Below are 6,727 nucleotides of genomic sequence, written 5' to 3' on the forward strand. Positions count from 1 at the left end.
GCCAGACTGGGCTATTGGGAGCCTGGCCCTGCTCCATCAGGTGCCCCGGGGGGCACGGGGAGGGGCAGGCTCCCGTGTGCCCGGCAAAGCAACCGAGGGCGCAGGCACAGCGGGGGTGTAATCGTACCGCAGCCCCGAGAAAGGGTGCTCTGGGCACCTCCACATCCACAGTGTCCCGAGCTCCCATCGCTGTGCTTTGTGACCAGCCTGCTTCTTGTGGTGGTCTTCATGCTTGGTGTGGTTTTGGGTAATTTTTTTTTTTTTTTTTTTTTTTTTTATTCCAAGGGGGAGTTCTGCTCAATACTGATTTTTATATTAAGAAAAAGCTTTTAAAAAATCCTTAATTGCTAGCAGCTTTTAACTACAACACCCTCATGAGTCACCAGGAGAGCTTCCTCTCTAAGCCAGGCATCGCAGTGCACGTGGCTGCTCCTTGAGATAGCAGCAGCAATGACAGCTGGCAGCAGAACAAGGCTGTTTTTCCAGGAGATGCCAAGTCCAAGAGGAGCAGTGCCAAGCAGTCTCCCCCAGTCCAGCCTGAGCTGGCTGTCTTTCTCTTACAACTCAGAAAGTTGCCGGTTGTTGTGTTCCTCAGGAGCCACGTACCAAGGGTCCAGAGGAAACTGGGAGGAAGCTAAGTACCGTCTTTCTCCAGTTCCATGTGAAGATGGAGGGAGTGTCCGACCCATATGTGGCCCTAAGCGTAAGGAGTACGAGCAGGGCATGGCTCCTGTTAAACTCAGCTGGGGGTATTTTGGCTGTGGCTTGAGCCCTGTCTCAGAAAGTGCTGGGATTTCTGCAGCTTTATGAGGTGCCAGGTGAAGTCCTGAAACAGCAGGACAGAGGATTACGGCTATTCTGTATCATCAAATGACACTACAAGGAGAACTAGTGAAAGCGGAAATACATATTTTGAGTTTAAAACTCACCAGAACCATAGTTTGATACCAAAGCAGCTGTAACAGCAGAAGAAATAGTATAGTTTATTTATCTTGTTTGCTATTTCCATTCACTTCCTCATTTCTGTTGGAATGTAAAGAGAAATGGAAGCTGCTTACAGAGAACCAGATGACGAAACTCCTCTAGACAAGCATGTCAAAGCTGGAATGACAGAAAATAAAACTTGTAGGATATGTCATGCCTACTAATGTGGGGCCTCGGCCAAAGCTGAAGCCGCAGCAAGCACAAACAAAACAAAATCATTTTGCCCATGCCATATGCTATGCTTCAAAATACCCTTAGAAATGTCTCTGGAAAATCAGCTTACGCAGGATTTGACTGCCCACTCACATGAAGCTGATGACTCACGCCCCAGCGGCTCCATCACTGCCCACGTACCGAGCGCCGCAGTGCACGTGGAGCACATGACTCATGCTCCAGTCGACACCGGAGCCGACATCACGTCCAGGTACAGACCAAGGGCTGCGTTTCTGTAGAAAACATCCCCTTTTTTCTTTCTCCTTGGAAACAACAACAGCATTTGACTCAGTGGCTCAAGAAGAGGCTGACAGAGGCCAGTGCCCTGCGAATACAACTGCGTCCTTCCTCCATGGAAAAGGCTGCGTTTGCAAGTGGCTAAATCAGGCCTTCCCAGGGGGCTCTGGAAGTTTTCTGTCCTCTCTCTCGGTTTTAAACTAGTTTAGAACTGCTTGGTAAGAGCACTCAGAAATGGCCATAGATGCTAGTTACAACCTGCATAATTAGAAAAGTTAAAACACGACTCAAACATCATTTGAGCACCAGTTCATCTCTTCTCTGCTTCCTGAACATCCGTTCTCCAGTTATGACAACCTTTGTGCTTCGTCCCACCAGCTGGACAGACCACTCCCAAGGCAGGCAGTCCCTCCTAGATGCATTCTCTGATGAGATTGCTTCTGCTGCATCAGCGAAGCCACCCTGACTGCACACTCGCCTTCCAAGCCTACTTCCCATCAACATCCACTACACTCAAGTCTACTCTCCCAGAGCTTATTCAGGTACTTTACAACACTGTGGAGTGTTGTAGTTGATGTTACAGACGTGTCGTAAAAGGTTTCTGGCGGCTGAATTTTGCTTATGTGCCTGGCAGAGATCAAGAGCTAAATCACCTACACTTGTAGGTACCTCCATCTCTCGGAATATCATGATCGTCCTGAGGCTTCCCGCAGTGACTGCACGTGTCGTGAGCACGATGCTGTGTCCTTCCAGTCTGGGGGAGCGATCCAAGCACCTCATCTTCTGCCCTGTTGCAATCTAGATTTAGGCAGACAGGCCCTTAAATTCCGCCTGCATCCCTAAGGGGGCTGATCCAGTGTGTGCCCCTTGGAGTATTTACCCTTAACGCTGAGCTCATGGGAGGAGAAGGAAATGTTGGCACCGATTTCATTACAGAGTACAGGAAAAGTGCAGTTTCTGCGTAATAGCTGAGCAATTAGAGCCCTTGCCCAACAGTGGGAGAGCTGGACCTTTCTCAAAGAACTGCAGCCATTGCATTCACATCCCAGGAAAGTTTCCTAACCATTGCCCTTCTCCGGGGTCAAGGAGGGAAACAATCTCCGAGTGAGCCACTGTGCAGCCAGGAATGCAAGAGAGAGAGGTCAAAGAAAATCAGAAAGGGATGCTGGCCAATTGGTAGCAGCACACAACTAAGGAAGGGAGAGGATCATCTAGGAAAAGGAGATTTGGGATGCTAGTTCATTTTTTGTTTCCAGTAGAAGAAAAAATGTGGAGCAATTTTCAAAATTCAAAATGCTCGGGAGAAAACTGCAATCACAGAAGAAAACAGAAACAGAAAGGTTGCCCCACAAATTAACTTCTTGTATTTCTTAGAAACTTTCTCACTGAACTTAAGCTACATGCTGTTTGCCTTTATAATTTTTCCTATAGCTTTAGCGTATTGTCATAACATAAGGGTAAACCAGCAAGCAGAATGTACGTCACTCTTAAGATCCGCGCCATGTGAGTAATATCCTGTGTGATGGCGTATGGCTTTTATGGCGTTACATGTTGTGTCATTTCTCTCCTTTTTTGAAACTGGATCTTTACATTTGCTGCATACCACAAGATCAGCTTACTTTCTTGTATGGTCCCTGATGGACTCGGAGGCCTCCCTAGGGTGAAATACTTCTCCAGAGTTGGGTGACGGCCAAGTTTATTAATTTCAGTGGAGCTGCAGTGATTCATGGTAATGCATTATTTTCTGCTGCCGTAGTGTCTAGGAGCACTAGGTATGGCCCACACTTTACCTTACCAGAAAAGTAAAATTTGTGCCCAAAGACTTGAAATGAAAAGTCAGATGACAGATGGAGATCTGATCCTCGATTCTCCTAGGCACAGCAAAAAGGGCAACGGGGCACGGGTGCACTGGCAGCATTAGCAGGCTGAGTTCTGCTTCCCTTGAAACTCCCCTAAACCGAGCCATTCAGCCACTGCTCAGCTTCATGCTACAAGCTGAAAAATATGACAGGAGGTCCTACAGTATTTTGTCCTCAAATAACCTCCTGCACATTCCTGTTTCAAACAAGAAACATAGCATGACAGCTCCAACACACGGCAACATCGTTCATCACGAAAGAATGCAAGCACATAGCACATGGGGAAAATGTGTATAATAAATACAGCTGCAGTGCATGCCGCGACAATTTGAGAGGAATGTCAGTTATATTTATTTTTCCAACTGTTTGTAAGATTTTCTTGAACACTTAATACAGAATTGAACCACATAGCTACAGATCATTACCACTCAACATCATGTACCTTTCAGAAGGTTTTAGGTCCCATCCACCTTCCACTGAATTTATGGACCTTTCCGTGATTTCGCTATACCATGTCTGAGAAAAGTACAGGGGTTAAAACATATCTTGCATTGATTTTAGAGGTTAAAGGAACTATTCTTTTCCCCAAACTGGCATTCCAGGGATTTACAACCAATTGTTTCTGTATTTGGCCAACCAGCTCTGAGCTTGAGCAGTTCTTTTTAAAAAAAAATTGCTAGACTTGTTTTAAAACCTTTGAAGAAGAAAATAAACACAACCTACCAAACTAAATCATCTCTTAATTCATTATTCTTTGCTTGCCTTTTTTTTCATAGAATCATAGAATTGTCTAGTTTGGAAAAGACCTTTAAGATCATCAAGTCCAACCGTTAACCTAACCCTGCCATCCCACCACTAAACCATGTCCCTAAGCACCTCACCTACCCTTCTTCTAAATCCCTCCAGGGATGGGGACTCAACCACCTCCCTGGGCAGCCCTTTCCAGAGCCTGACAACCCTTTCTGTGAAGAAATTTTTCCTAATGTCTGTAATGTGGATGTACCATATTTTTAGACCAAATGGACTAAAACCATTTGGGGAGCACAGGCATTTGCATGTCTTGTGCTGTTACATGGAACTGAATCTACCCTCAGAAATCCCTTTTCAGTTTCATATAACTTACTTTCAAGTCACTTTTTTGTCTTCTTCCTGGTTAACTGAATAGACTCTGCATTTAGTTCTTAATTCTTCCCTCCAAGACAACGTTTCCAGAGTTGGAGGGATTTTAGTAGACATTTCATCTTCCTTTCTGAAGAGGAAACCTTTTCTTTTTATTCAACAGTCCAAAACCAGGCTCACTAATAGGTAGGAGTGCAAGTATCTTAATACATTACAGGATACTCCTCTGCTTATATGCCAAGTTTCTACATTTGCCAATTTAGCTACAGCACTGCACTGAAGATTATTAATGCTTCCAGACCATGAGTAAAAGCTATTGAACAGAGCTGGTGTGGAAAAAAAGTTACTGAACAACCACACTAACACAATAGCGCTGAATAACAGCCCCTTGGGATATGCACTTAATAAAAAAGTTATATCCTTCAAAGAAGACCAGCGCTTCGGTGGAATCATTAATATCTGAGTCTTGGAACAAGCCATGAAATAAGTAAAAGCTGAGGAAGAAATGCTTCTTATCAGCCCAGTCACTTCTCAGGTAGAAGGGGAGAGCTGGTTAAGAGCACACAGCAATAATTTAAGGCAAGAAATATAAACATTCTTTTACATCTCCGGTGTCCTGCATCCCAAGGTGACGTAGTGCCTGCTAGCATTGTTCCAGGGCATCCTGATGCTGTGCCAGGATGCAAAGGTCAGTGCCAAATAATGTGGAGTATCCAAGTTTCCCAGGGGGTTCATCAGGAACATGTCAGTCCCGGTTAAATGAAAAATTTTAAACAATTAACAGTGCAAACTCCAGCTCTTCTAGTTTACAGAGCGTAGTTTACAGAAACTCTTAAAGTCTACAGTACAACATCCAACAACATGCTTGGGCAAGCATCATAAATGTCAACACTGAGTAAACATTCATAATTCCTCAATTCTTGGAAAAATATTTTTCCTGGAAAGATCCAAGAGATCTTGCACGTTCTTCCGCATTAACTCTGTCAAACTGGTGTTTGCACTCTTACTACAAAGTTAGCAAGGCAGGAAAAAAAATGGAATGCCAAGGGCAAAGGAGGGCATGAAGCTAACAAAGGAGCTCTGAGGACTAAAGCTGACTTTTATCCATGATCAAAAAAAGTAAAATCAGGAAAGCACTTTTGATACAGCAAGAGAAAAAGGGGCCAAATTTTGGTCAGATATCCTAGATAATAGAAATTCCTCCTTGAGAAAGAGTTCATTCTTTGTCTATTTACATTGTCACACCTCAGAATCCTCTTTAAAAAGTGGATTCTGCCAACTTTATTACTCTTATTTAATCTGGGGTTACATTTTTTTTTTCTTCATAAAGCTTGCTCAAATCACTCATGTAGACTACTTCTGTGCAAGTTCACTGCTGTGTCCACATTTGAGAAGGAGATTCCCATGGTGTCATGATTTAACCCCAGCCAGCAACTGAGCACCACAGAGCTGCTCCCTCACAACACCCCAGGTGGGATGGGGGAGACAATCAGAAGAGTAAAAGTGAGAAAACTCACGGGTTGAGATGAAGACAGTTTAATAGGGAAAGTAAAAGCCACGCACGCAAGCAAAGCAAAACTCCCCATGGGCAGGCAGGGGCTCAGCCATCTCCACGAAAGCAGGGCTCCATCATGCGTAACGGTGACTTGGGATGACAAACGCCATCACTCCGAATGTCCCCCTCACCCCTTCCTTCTTCTTCCCCCAGCTTTACATGCTGAGTATGACGCCATATGGTCTGGGATAGCCCTTTGGCCAGTTGGGGTCAGCTGTCCTGGCTGTGCCCCCCCAGCCTCCTCGCTGGTGGGGTGGGGTGAGGAGCAGCAAAGGCCTGGACTCTGTGTCAGCCCTGCTCAGCAGTAACGAAACCATCCCTGTGTTACCAACACTGTTTGCAGCACAAATCCAAAACACAGCCCCATTCCAGCTACTATGAAGAAAATTAACTCTATCCCAGCCAAAACCAGCACACATGGGAATGCAGAAAAGAGCTATTCAGGTATTTGTCCCCTAATTACTTTCTTAAAAAGTTCGACTTCTGGAAGATGCCTTTAGGCTGCCTTCAAGATGTGTCTTGCTGCCTGTACAGATAGGGAGCTGAAGTGCAGTACCTGCTGTTGCCAGAGGTAGGAGAGTCTCCAAATGCCCACATGCAGATGAAAGGTTGTAACAGCACCAGAAAAAAAAAAAAAAAAAAAAAAAAAAAAAGCCACAAAACACGTAAGCAATAACTGGAACCTGGGAACCTGCCAGGCCAGTATTATAAACTTAAGGCAGAAATGTTGACTGTGCCATCCAGCTGCACTTTCTGGGAG

This window comes from Egretta garzetta, unplaced genomic scaffold, assembly GCF_000687185.1.
Source record: "Egretta garzetta isolate BGI_Z169 unplaced genomic scaffold, ASM68718v1 scaffold137, whole genome shotgun sequence".
NCBI classification, from domain to species: Eukaryota; Metazoa; Chordata; class Aves; order Pelecaniformes; family Ardeidae; genus Egretta; species Egretta garzetta.